This window comes from Cydia splendana, chromosome 18, assembly GCF_910591565.1.
Source record: "Cydia splendana chromosome 18, ilCydSple1.2, whole genome shotgun sequence".
Classification (NCBI taxonomy): domain Eukaryota; kingdom Metazoa; phylum Arthropoda; class Insecta; order Lepidoptera; family Tortricidae; genus Cydia; species Cydia splendana.
Genome location: NC_085977.1, coordinates 8845361 through 8859992, shown reverse-complemented (window position 1 = coordinate 8859992; position 14632 = coordinate 8845361). Strand labels below are relative to the sequence as shown.

The 14632-nt window shown below is 35.4% G+C and overlaps 1 protein-coding gene across 2 annotated transcripts in view; it reads right to left on the bottom strand.

The window, feature by feature from the left end:
• Positions 1 to 3054, bottom strand: part of LOC134799522 (AF4/FMR2 family member lilli) — a 287646-nt gene extending 284592 nt beyond the window's left edge. Inside the window, exon 1 of one of the 2 annotated variants that reach the window (XM_063771941.1) lies at positions 1676 to 3054. The gene's annotated coding sequence lies outside the window, so the exon portion shown is untranslated. The remainder of the gene's footprint in view (positions 1 to 1675) is intronic. The other variant, XM_063771942.1, reaches the window with a different exon arrangement.
• Positions 3055 to 14632: the final 11578 nt, after the last annotated feature.

The window sequence follows — 14632 nt, the reverse complement described above, 5'->3', positions numbered from 1 at the left end:
AATAACCTTATTTTCTGATTCATTGAACTCTTCACTCAAAGGGACATCAACCTTTGCTATTGTCCTGTGTGATGGAAATCATTAATTATATGCACACAAGCCGTTAACTGTTGTCCACATGTGGAATAACAATATTTTTAAAGTATGTTTTATGACCCGTCTAAATGAGCCCGTCCGTTTTAAATGGAACTGAAATTTTCCCATGTATATGAAATCGAAATTATCAAGTCGTATTGATATCCTATACATTTTCGAGTGTTTGTGTCACTTTTGATGTTTTGTTTAACAATTTTATACCTACATAAATCATGCATGCGACAGAACGGAAGAAATAAAATATGTGCCAGTTAAGAAATATAGGTAAGTATAGGGCTTACCTTTGGTTTGCCGGCGATTTTCCTGCAGATTTTCGTTTCACAGAAAATTTTTCAAGTAATTTCAAATCGCAAAATAAGCTTTACACAGAATATTTACTTCAATTAATTTTAGTTCGGATTAGTTGTTTTACCAAAAATTTTAAACATTAGTTTTGTTTCAAGAACAATTTGTTCATGTAATTTCATTTCACAGAATAATCCATCTGTAGAAAAGTTACTTCTTATAAATACGGTTTACCAAAATTTAAGTTTTAAGTCATTTAGTCGAATTTTATTTATTGAGTCGTTAATTTAACGCAATCTGCTTCTCTGGAAGGAATTCGTTTTGAGGGGTTGCCGTTCTAACCTAACCCACTTTTCTGGCAACAGTTTGTTTTCTTGGGGGTCGCAGTTCTAACCTAACCTAACCCACTTTTCCAGCAACGGTTCGTTTTCTTAGGGGTTGCAGCTCTAAACTAACCTAAACTCCTTTTTTAGCAATTTCAATTAATACTACGAGTATGTGAAAGGTAATTTAGTAAAATAATAATTGTTGAAATTAATATTCTGTGAACTGTAGTGTCGCGCAAAATAATATTCAATTAATAATAATTCTACAGTCAGTCTTTTATTTTATTTAAAAATGTTTGAATAAATATTCTGAATTTTAATCAAGTTACAAAATATATTTCTTTGAAATGTATAATCGAAGAAACAGAATTAATTGTAACAAAAATGTGCGATTCGATTATTCTATGAATAATTTACTGTATAACAAAATTCTGCAAAAAATTTGACGGTAAAATAAGGGTACATCAATATATAGGGATGAAAGGCACTCATTTCTGCCGAGGTAGTTCGAGCGCCAATAGTCTGAGGCTGAAATGATACCTTAAACACTCTACTTTTGCATTTCGAATACGAGGATAAAGTAAAATGTATGTGTTTTTTTTAAACATGACTAAGTATAATTTTTTATTGTATTTTTTTAGGGTAGTTTCAATTAACAATTTAGGCAAAAGTATCGTTATTTATGAAATGGGGAGTCAAATATCAGAATGGAAATTGTATACCAAATCCATACCCAAATTTTAATTGCTTATCGTAAAAAATATAATAAAATCGTACTTGGAACCTAAAATGCTCTAGTGCAGAAACGTATCATTTTCTTCACACCTTTTAAAACCCTCTTTCAGAGCATGAGAAATGACCTTTATTTAAACCATATTCTATGGCATACCTATATAAATCTTAAGCACAGAAGGAAAATCGTTAAAACTTGGAGTTAAACATCGAATACTAACACACAAGACACTTACCTAACCAGTTAAGGTTGCTTTGATTTCCTCTCCTTATCACAAACACAATTTATCTATGTCCAAGTACTTTCACTGTATCACTTTGAAAACAACCCAGCACATTCGCCATCTCAATGATAATGGAGCTTGCAAGTTTTTGCGTCAGTTCTTTATTATAAGTATTCACAACCTCGAGCGAAATTCAGGAAAAATCGAGTCCTAAATGTAACACAGACAACCTTTGTAACATCGCTAACAGTAGAAGTAGAAACATGAACACCAGAACAGGTATCTATTAAGTACTCGAATTCTTAACATGTTATCATTTATCAATATAGGTACATATATCAGTATTACTTTGCTTTCCTAGCTTTTAATCACAACTTATGGATTGATTTTACAACCAGACTTGATTATTATTGATACGTCCGTGAGCAGAGGGTGGCCGAAACCACACATCCTATGTTATCACAACCGGGTGCTTCGCCGTCAGTTCCACATCGTCCGCAAGACCACTCTGCGGCAGTTTCCCTCCATATCGGCTCCTCCGTACACTACAATAATTTAAACTAATCGTTATTCACAACACTGAAGAGGTAAACATTGATAGTATGCATAAATTTACATCTTGCTAACTTTCTATGTCTTTCATCACAAAACTATATAACTACATTCCAATCATCCCTTCCACCGCATCGGACGCACTTTATTATAACATTAGCATATTTTCTATATAGGGTTTATTTGATGATTCTTTTTGGCACAGTCAGGTTTGACAGTTTTCATGTTTCGCACGTGACGACTGACACGCTCCGCGGACGCGGGACCGCGGGATCGCGAGGTTTTCTCGAGCACTACGACCGTCCACTGAACACGCGCCGCTACGGGCCATATGGATTTAAAAATAGTTATCTCTCTCGCGAATCGTGTCAGCCCATCTTACTAATATGCGATAAACAACCGTAAGTCGGAGGACGGCGGTGAATGTCAGGTGTTGTCCACGCTGTCAGTGAAACTGTGTTTTCAGTTTCCGAACGCGACGTGTGTTCCTCTAACTGTTTGTGCTGTGTTACTAGAGGCAGAGGCACGCGTTTCTCGCTGCAACTGCTGAAAGGCGAAACCTGTTGAAATAGGACGGGAGGCTGGGCGCAAGCGAGATGTCGCTCTCTCTCGCGATCTCTCGCCTAGTTTCAGCCGCTTACTTCACTACGCAGGCGTGTGTGCGTGAAAACTCGCGTGGCCACGAGCAGCGAATCGGTGTTAGTGAGTTGTGGAAAACTCTCTTAGGCCGCTTTCACAAACGCGTGGGTTTTCTTGAGTAACGACGGTTGTCCTAATAGATTCCATTGTGTGCACATCTTATGCCGTCTATCGTCGTCTTTGATGTTTTGTTTCTGCTTAATACCTACTTGAATCGGTTTAAAATATATTGTCTTCTTGTACAGTTTTCTTAATACAAGCTTATTGAGTCTTACTAATAAATTAATTATGTATAATAAATAAAACACAGTATAATTGAATGATCGACATCAATAGTAATTAATAACGTACGTAATAAGTTAGTTATGGTAATATTCGTTTAGTACTTACTATCTAATTCTATTTATACCCAGTTCATGGTTTTGCCTTTTCATAACAGAGTAAAGTAGTATAATTTATATTTCCGAATACAAAGCTATTATTACTGTTTCCAGGTACCGCGATAACATTAATTTAATCCCAGGAAAATTGCGTGTACATCTTCCTCACGTTTTCCGACGGCTCATGTGGACATGAGGTCCGCTTGGCAATTAATCCCACGAATTGGCATAGGCTCCATAGTTTTAACGAATGCGACTGCCATCTGACCTACCGACCCAGACTTATTGGGATTAATTCGGTTTCCTCACGATTTTTTTTTTCAGGAAAATTGCGAGTGTCGTTACTGAATTGCGAATGTCCAATTCAAATCTAAATAATCTAAGTAGCTTGTAAGAAACGTAGGTGTCGTCGTAAGGAATTAATCAATTTAAAGTGGCATCAAGCCCAATATAAACAAGGGGCCACACAGACGCGTGGCATAATCAAATAGCACGCAACTTTCTCGTAGGCTGTGTAGGTCGTCGGAGAAAGCAGTATTGACGGAGGCTGTGGCGCGAGCGAGATGAGCAGACCAACGTGGCTGCGCACGCAGCGCTCGATACACCCGCGCCTCCTCACTCACACCCGCCAGAAATCTATACCGAGCGGGAGACCGCCTCTGACAGCTCCAATGTAACGATGTACCCTCCATTATATTGGGAATCAATTGACAAATGGGCACCGCGGTCGCACAACCACACGCACGGTGCAGTGTTTGTGGAGCCAAGGCCAACGATCATTGAGGACTATTGTTTATCTTTTTTAAAAGCCTCCTAATGGAGAGAAGTTCGAAGACAGCAAATCCTTAAGGAGCTTTATTGGCAGTTTCTGCAAATGGCTCATCTCAAAAGAATGGATACACCTTTGTTTGTGTAGTTCCAGGGCTAGACATTTAATTAATCTTTCATTTTCATTTAGTACTTTGACAAAAAGCTTGAAGAATATTGGTAAACAACTCAAAACATTGTCGTTTCTTATTTATTTATATTTTTGTCATCTGCTTAGGTAATTTCATACCTATTCTACAGAAAAAGTGACCAAGCCCGCCAATGGCGAAAACCGGGCCGAGTTTATAATTTGTATAAAAAATATCCCTGTTCTGTACATCAATTGTACAACTTTTAAATCCAAAGCCAAGCAACAATAAAGTTGCTGTAAGCCATGCTGGATAGATCTCTCGGACATTCCCAACCTCCCAACCATTCACCGACAAGTCTCTTGACATGCTGCTTAATTACCTCCCGCAATTAGACCGTACACAGGAAAGCTATCCGACAAGACAAGGGAACAGATTCCCGACGACGTAAATCATCTCACTGAGGCGCAAATGAGAAAAAGAAGCCTCTCACAAACAATTTATTCCGTTTGGCCCGAGCGCGCTGATTGGCCCGAATCTCGTATACAAAGTGAACTTTTTAACTGAAAACAGACATAATTACAGTGCGAGCAAGTTTTTCTTGGCAGCGGCATTAGGATCTGCTTAAATGATATTGTGTAGATTCAGAAAACAGAAACGAGATGCGGGGTTGCGTTTCGGTTATTTTGTTATTTATCGCAACAAGTAGGTAAAAATGTTTGACGAATTGTAACCGAACTTCGGTTTATAATCGTATAGAAATGTATGTAGGTAGGTTATGTGTACCTATTAGTGTTCCTAAGGACTCGAGCCTTTTAACCCGAAATTTAAAGCTCTCGAGTTCTTTTTAGAGCTGGCTTAATGAAATAGGTTTCAAAGAGCTAGTGGTTTTAATAAAGCTAAAGTCTTAAGAAAAGCTAAAAACTTTTTTTTAATCACAGCCTTTTTAAGAGCTCAAGCCTTTTTTTAAGGTTAAGCCCTTAAACAACTTGAGCCTTATATAAACTCTTAACTTTTATGAATGCATTCGTACTTAGATAATAGTAGTTCATTACTTATTATTAGGTGTGTAAATCTTTACACACTAGTACCTATGTCACCTGAGTCGCTAAAACGAATCGATACCTCGAATCCGGGTCTCTATTGGTTCCCATAATTTTTTTGTTCCGATTTTTTCAGTCCATAACGTTTTCCATCATAATTTTTATTAGTCATATTGTCAATAGTCATACATTTTAACAATATAAATTGCAGTTCCGATTTTTGCAGGTCATTATTGTTGTTAGTCATAAAATCTGTTACTCATAATATTCAAAGTCCAGAAGGTATACCATTACATAATATTGAAGGCAATAATCTTGCTTACAATAATCGTTGTAAGGTCTTTTATCGCAGGTTATAATGATAAGTAGGGGCTCTATTGCATTCCCTAAATTTCAAGTTCCGATTTTTTTAGACCATAACGTTTTCCATCATAATTTTTATTAGTCATATTGTCAATAGTTATAAAATTAAACAATACAAATTGCATGCTTACCTGGGGATTATTTTAAATTAGGCTTACTGATTTCCCCTCCATTTCTTATTTTTCATATAGTTTATTAAGCCATTTCGCCCCGCCAACGAGTCGACGGAGCCCCGCTTCGCGGGTCTCCTATTTTCGCTCTGAGGTACACAAGGTAACTAACGAACCTACCTGAGGAAGCAGATTTTTTATTGTTTGGCTTACTGATTTCCCCGCCATTTCTTATTTTTCATGTAGCTTGTTAAGCCATTTCGTCCCGCCAACGAGTCGATGGAGCCCCGCGAACGCGGGGCTCCCTTTTTCCGCTCTGAGGGATACAAGGTAACTAACAAACCTACCTGAGGAAACAGATTTATTTTTTCTTTATATGAAGGATGTTATTGATTTGGTTTCTTAGACGTAATTCACTTTAGTCATTACTCATTAAAAATGGGGGTCCCTTTGTTTGACATAACTATTGAAAGTCATAATGTTTAATATTATAGCTCCTAAATATTAGAATATTAGAGGATATCATTTTCTGACTATCGAAATTCGAAACAGTAAGTTTATGGAAAACAAAGGGATGACATTGAAACGATATGATTAACGACCATTAGTCCGATAAAATATATGCCTGAAAATATTTCTGAATAATTATTGATATACCTTTGAATGTTATACTCATCAATTTTATAACTTTTGTGATTATAGCGTTTAATATTATAGATGTCTAACATTAGAACTATGAAACGTTATACTTAACAAAAATTATGACTTTTGATGTTTATGTCCATAAATGATATGGATATCAATTTCTGACTATCGAAATTCGAAACAATAAGTTTATGGGAAACAAAGGGATCCCAATCGAAATTGACTCAGTAGTTATTAAGTAGTGTCCGACGGAAACATGTTTTTTTGCCGAAACCGAAGGTTCGGATATGGCTCTAGTTTTATTTATTTATTTACTTATTAATATAAAAATATACAGCTTATACAAGTACAGTGTCCCACAAAACAGTTTACACGGTTTGACTGTGGGATCGTGCAGTTTCTACTCTCTTATATTACAAAATAGTTTACATCTATCATTACTAATAATGCTCAACAATACGCTATACACGCGATTTACGAGGTAACTACGCAGCTTTTTACCAAATTTTACTTTATTGGTTTGGCCGAAACCGAAACCGAAACTTTTGTAGACTTGTTAAAATCGTTGAAAAAAATTCATATAACGGAGTATCATTTCGTAAGTTTCGGCGAAACTGGCCGAAACTGAATCTTCGATCGGACACTATTATTAAACTACAATAAAACACTTGACACAAACATACCTATACTACAAATATTATATAATAAACAATCTTTCCTGTGCATACGAACCTATACGTGCTTAATTTCTACCGGCGCATCCAAAGAAAATATACCTCTATCTATCCTCTTAAGCCCCGATGTCCTTTTAAAAAGGACAAATTCGTAACGAGTTTTGAATTAAATAAAAATAGAGGAAGGATCCAAATTCAAAACTGCAAAAATGACTCTGGGACTTAGGAGGATAGGTCAACAAATGGACCCTTTTGTTAGACTCTTCTTGTGGAAATAAATGAGACCTTTTTAAGTACTTTATGAAATCTGTACAAGTACTGCGTAAAGGAATATCTTATCCAATTTATATTATTCACATTGAATGTATTTTGCCTCGAACTTTATTTCGAAATGCGTATAGAAAAAAAAACGGGAACGAAGTCTCGAAGCAACAGCAGACGGTAAATAAAAGTTGGTTTTACTGTAATCAATGACAGGCGCCGATGGCTGGTACTTGAATATTTATAAAGTATCAATCTCAATTCCGAACTGAGATATTCCAACAATCAGAAGGCTTGATTCGAGCCCCTACTATGGTTTCTTAAAAACGTTGCCCTAATTTTAATAATAATTATTTTTATTGAATAATTGCACGGTTTAGACTTACTGTTATTTAGTTAATTATACAATAAAACTAGTTAATCTCGCGAACATTGGCTCCGCCGTATTAATTATTTCAAAAAAATTACAATCAATAAGAAAAATCCATACTAACAACATAATATACTTTATGTACTTAATCTAGGTACCTAAGCTGTTTACGGTTACCCTAATTTGTTTTTTTTTTTAGATTACCTACTAACCCTAACACCAAAAACACTCTTTATTTATTTTCATATATAAGAACTCATCACAGATATCGTCAAAAGGTTCACTTTGATTATTTACGGTAAAGAATAATATAAATGAAACATTCATTTACAACCGCATAGTTAGAAAAGGGAGGGTTAACTGAACCGTGGGCAACACTCGAGTCTGAAGGTCCTCCGAGCAATATAGTGAGTGGTCTGTACCTACCTAATACCCAACTTGAAAATTTATTGCTCTCTATTATGGAATAGTTTTAGATTTAATGGATTGCTGAAACTTCGAAGGCGAAATAATAAGTAAACATAAATGTATTATGTTGTAGTAAAGGCGTGTACAGATATTTCTAAAAGTAAGTGTTGATATAATTATTTTCAATAAATTATATGTCGGTATGTCCTTAAGTAACTTTAGATTATTCAACAAAAAAATACTTAGGTCAAAACGAGTAGGTAACTATTTCGTCTTATTTTCGCACTCTCATTACATTATGGTCGTAGCTTAGGCATGGGTTAAAAAATAATAAAACAAACTTATCCTACTACTTTTCGTGCGATTGGTACACTCAAGATGTATGAAAATGGATCAACAGGTAAGTATTGAAATTCTACACAAGGTAAGTCTTTTCATTTTTATAATGCGTGTCTTATATTACTACAATGAGAAGAACTAGTTAGTATAATAAAAACCAAATAATTTAGCAACGCTCCTGAGTAACCAGACCAAACTTTATAATATTGTACCAAACTTTTAATTTCATATACTTACCTTTTGCAAAACTCCGATGAGAATGGCTTCCCAGACAATGCACTTGCACTCGTATTTTTGTTGGATCTGCAGTAACGTAGCAGTAAAAGTGTTTGTTCGACTAAATTCGGATGGTTACCTAATTTAAGTTGAGCTACTTAGTAGAGATTTAACTGGCGTTTTACGGTTAGAGTCGTCTCGTCTGCCCGTTTAAGCAGTCAAACTATTCGTTACAAGTTCTCAGAGTAACTAATTACTTTTGTACTGTCACTAAACTTTCATTAAAATAGTCACGGAACTAGGTGGTAATGCTAGAAAGTGGCAAAAGTACTTAGTTTAAATATTTGGCACTAATAAAAATCATATGTGTGTTTTTATAGACAAGTTAGTGGTTATCTTCCAGATAACACGTAATAATAAACCTAGTAGATTACGTTCGATCTTGTTCAAACTCTTAATATATTACTTACTTATATATTTTCCGCTCAATCTTCTTTTAGAAACGAGCAGAGCAGTCGTGTCTTGGAATGACTTTTCGGTAAAACGAACAGTTGAATAATAGATCGTCTAAACTTCTAAAGGCACACTGTTATATAGAATCCCGCCTTAATGGTTAATGATAAATAAAGTAACATTCGTTAAAGTACGCTAGATTTATTCCCTCATGTCATGTCACTAATTTTAATAATCTTGCTACCTAGCTATCTATCTATCTAAGTGATCTAGCCTGTTTGATCTCTGCTTAGAACTAACTGGTATTAATAAGAATCTTTATTTGCATATTAACATACTAATAAATGTCATAAGTTATAAAGCATTGCGTAATTGTGTAGGTATTTAAATTATAATAATTTAGATTAATTAAGTAACGGTTTGATCAACAAATCATTTCGGTAGGTACACATTACGGTTTACTAACGAATGGGCCAAAAACGTTTCCCAAAGTATCACATCCCAAACTATGTTTCCCAAATTATCATTTCCCAAAAAAATGTTTGGCAAAACAACTTATCGCAATTTTTCAGTTAGCAATAGTCTTTTTTGGCAAGTTATTGTGTAGCAAATAATTACTTGGACAAGTTTCATTTTACCAAGTATTATTTAGTCAAATAAGCATAACATATTGCATGGCATACAAATTACATACCAATAGATATTTTTATTTTTGCTTTTATTTGAAGTACTTAATCCCGACCTTGGTATTTTTATCATTTTGGTTATGTTTTACGCATGCGGATGTGATTAGCTGAACCATAAACATTATAATTTTTAAGAAAAAAAAAAAGATTTCTATGGGGGCCGGTGAAAGATTATTGTAGATGGTGCACTATGTAGAAAAGGAGGTAAAACCACTCACTTTTCTGGTAGCATTTCGCGTCTGTAACTTCTGTAAGGGTCTTAGTTCGAACCTAATCAAACCCACTTTTCTAGTAGCATTTCGTTTCTGTAAGGCTCGCAGTTCTAACCTAACCTAACCCACTTAACGGCTTTTTTGAAATATAATATTAGCCAATAAAAACGTTTGCTAAATATTTTTTTGTCCTAACAACATTTGACAAAGTAAAATCATGCCAAGTGATAATTTGACCAAATAAATTATATGCGAAGTGTAACTTTGCTAAAGGTTCCTTTGGGAAATGAAACTATTGCGATAAGTTTCTTGGGAAGTGAAATTTGGCGAAAGGTATTTGGCCCAAACGAAAGTACACCACACATTACATTTATTTTGTTTATACTTTGACAGCAATGCAATAATTATTGACGATTAGACTTTATAAGGATAACTTGCATATAATAAAACCTGAGTTTAAAAAAATATCGTTTTAATTTATTAAAAAATCTGATAGACACACTGGCACCGTCCCACCTCCAACGGACTACTGTAAAAGCGGGCGGAGCGGCGGAAAGCGCCGAAATTCTAAAACGTAACAAATATAAGAGCCTCGGTAGAGAGTACCATTTTGTACCGTTTGGAGTTGAAACTCTAGGTCCATGGGGTCCCAGCGCGCATAAGTTGTTCGCAGAAATCGCGAAGCGTCTGGTTGACGTAACTGGTGACCGAAGAGCTGGCGGCTACCTCGCACAACGTATCAGCATTGCGATACAGCGAGGAAATGCCGCCAGCATCCTTGGTACAATGCCTCAAGGGCCTATTTTAGATTTAAGCTAGTTATTAATTTCGCTTAGTAGTACCACTACCACTGTATATATATTGTATGTAAATAAATGATTAAAAAATCTGATAATTAATATGATCCATTGTCTGTTTGTAGAAGTGATGCTTTTAAGGGCCCCACAGATTACCAGTTCGCCGGACGATATCAGCCTGTCAGTAGTTCGGAGCTGTCAAAGGGTCTAGCAGGCTAAGCGAACAAGAAGTGCCCCCAACGACGATTTGGTCATTCTTTCAGGTGGTGTACTGGCAGGTCCTAAGAACACTCTATGCTTAATATCAGTCCTCGATCTTCTTTTGTTTTCGAGTTATTCAGGATAATGTAAAATAATCAGCGTATCATTGAAAGTGTCATATTTTGTAAACTGTTCAAGTTAGATTAACCAAACAAAATTATATTTGACAACAATAAAATAGACTACAAAATGAAGATGTTTAACCTGCATCATGTCCTTATACTTCATTATAAAAAAAAAAAACATTTTATTTTTCTTCTCGTTATTTTTTATACTATTCGCGGAGGTACACCTACAAAAAAATGCATGAGTAGCCACTCACGTCACACCAGGGGGGAGGGGTTTGCCAAATGTGACCAAGTGTGACAAGGAGGGGGTGAGGGGTAGAAAAACCTAGAAATTCGTGTGACGTAATTAATGGATGACCCCTTAGGACCTGCCTGTACACCACCTGAAAGAATGACCAAATCCGTCGTTGGGGGCACTTCTTGTTCGCTTAGCCTGCTAGACCCTTTTGCTTTTAACGTAGAGGCCGAAATCGTCCGGCGGGCTGGTAATCAGTGGGCTCCTTTAGTAGCTACCTAACATGGCGACAGGAAATGACAAAATTTTCAATTTATTAAAACCATAAGATACGAGTACCTATGTCAACTTCAACACAGGTTGAAGACACACAACAACACCTACCTGCGCGACTGAAAACCTTTGTAATATATTTTGTCCTGGCTAACCAGATTTGTAGGAATCGTACGTACAGTATCTCATTCTCATTATGCAAGTTGGTATTAAAACATAATATGTATTCACTATTAGCGATTGGACTAGCGCACCTTTAAAACAAACAGGTTACATGAAACACGAGGATAAATAGTTAATTAATGCCGATCGACTTGTGAATTGGCGAGACAACTCATAACAGCTTCGGCACATCACAACATTCACAACAAAGGGAGAAACTATCGCCGAGAATTATTTCTGCGCCCGTCGACCTGTCAGCGGGCTTGACACGCGTCTATATCCCGCGTTTGGGGGGAATTACTTCCACAACTCTATTTCATGTGTCAAAGATAAAAGAGTTTCGAATTTTCGATTACATTTTATATTAACTGAATATTGTGACCCATTTATTATTTTATAGGTAAGTATTTATTTTTCGGCTGTTTTAGGTATGTACCTACGTTTATCGTGAAAAATACAAACCTTAAAAACAAAATTAGTACCTTTGTATGTATGTATGTATCAATGTATGTATGTATGTATGTAGGTATGTATGTATGTATGTAAACACTTTATTGTACATAAGACAGGTTAAAATACAATGAAACAAAATATATAAAATGTACAAAGGCGAACTTATCCCTATAAGGGATCTATTCCAGTCAACCTTGTCGTTTATATGTATTGTTCGACTTAATACGCGTAGGTACGATAATATGTAAGTTACAAACTTGTTATTTTATTTTATTTCCGTTTAGCTTACGTAAGGATTTCGTGATATTTGATGGGAAAATGTAAGAATTGATTATGAGCAACAAATAAAACGTCTTAGAGCATCCGAATAATTATTTATAAGACCTTGGTTAAGTTGTACCATCAAGCTCCGCGATTGTTGCGCCATTTAGGGTCCTAGCTAAATTGGTTGTTCAATACTTACGCTATAGAATTTCTATTTAGCAAGAACCCTAAATGGCATAACTATCTCGTGTGGTGACTGTAAGCTCATGTATTTAATGTCATACTTAGATAGTTAAGTATAAATTAACACGATTTATAATGCATTAATCTTAACTAGCTGCTTTGGCCGCGTACTATTCTTTCCGATGACATCAGCTTTGCATTCTTCGAAGAAAATGATGATTACATTGTTTTTCTAATAAACCTTATCAATATTGTTTGTTTGCAATGACACAATCGTAATAATCATGCAGTTTATTTGGTACCATTGACCGAGGTGACTTTCAAATGCAGGGGCGACTTTAAAATTCTAGTTTTTAAGTCATAATATATATTTATGCGAGATTTTTTACAGTAGGTTAATATGAATATAGTAGGTGAATATGAATATATAGTAATCTAACTAGTTACAGGAACATTTTCAGTAAGTAATGAATAATGGTAATTCTATAGCCGTTTTAAATCTATCAAAGTAACCCCAAATTTTCCAAAGTCACCCCGGTCTACGGTACCTATTAAAAATAATAATGAGGCCATTAGAACGACGTGGTAATTACTTACCCCCTTATTCATAAACGCGCTACAAATTAGCTAATAATCGTCTTTATCTGTCATTTTGACTTATGTGTTTCTAAGAAAGGGATAAGTAAAACATAATTTAACTAAATCAGGCCCGTAAAATTTTATGAATAAGGGGGATAGTAAATAGTGTACTTTTTTGGTTAAATAATAAATACTACAATATTATAGTAAAGTGTGATTGACAGTAGGTAAACAAATGTGAACAAATTTAAATTAAACAGTTATTTTATTGGAGTTAAATACTCTTAACCTTGTGAAACCTGTTATACTTGTAAATGTAATATAATAGGTAATATTAATATTAATGAGATAGACGCAAACAAACATAAACTTTATAGTAGTTGTAGTTGCGCATAAATAGTCTTATTTTATCAATACAAAAAACACTTTATTAAACCCAGATATGTGAAAGTAAAGTAGGCTCCTCTACATACCCATAGAGCAATTGTCAAAAAATATTGTACCTAAGTACCTACCTAATGGTCGGCAGTACGACCTGCGTATGGTGCCGAACGTTAAAAATTATCACACACATCACATCTACATATTCTTACAATATATAACATTTTTATATATACTCGTAATAAAAAAACAATAATTTAAATTTCCAACAAAAACAATGTTAATCATAATCTTCAGGAAAACACACACTTTCCCGCCTTACGTATCCTTTAGGACACTTTATTCCAGAAAATATGCTTCTATCTTCGACACTTGGTACTAACTTAGGATTATTCTCAATTTCTACCACTTTATCAGGAGGCATTTCGGCCGCGGCGTCAAAGAGAATCACCTTTTTATCTTCTCCGTCTATTTCAATCTTCATAGTTGCAATAGTCTTGGCTGCGGTGTCGTTAGTCTTTTGTCGTATAGCCACGTCCATAATAATAGCTCCTGGTGGTAAACTGATCTGTCTTGACTTCAAGACTCCTGCTTCAGCAAGTGTCGCTATTATAAGACACAGGGCTAACTTGGAATATAATGGAGCCATTTTTTTATAAAAAAAATTTAAGGCTGATGTTGAAAATTAACCATAAGCGTTCGAGACGCGTATTTAAATGGTTATGAGTTGTTCAAGCTGGTGACGGGTATTTTATAGAGGTGTTTAAATGCGCATACGCTTCATCGCAACCGGGTCGAGGTACGGAATGATTCATGATATGATGACTAAGGACGTACCTGCGTGTGGCAGGGGCTTACCAAGTGTGCTCTAGCCGTTTGCAGCGGTTATTCCCATTTCTTCCCACCGTAAAGGGTAATCACTGGACGATTTTCGCATTGATTTTCAAGGTTATAATATTTAATGGTGACGTGTATATTTAAAACAAGGTGTAATGAGCATGGAAAGTACTCATTTTATTTAATCGATATCTAGGCATAAGTGTAGGTACGGTCTCAGTGGCGAGCG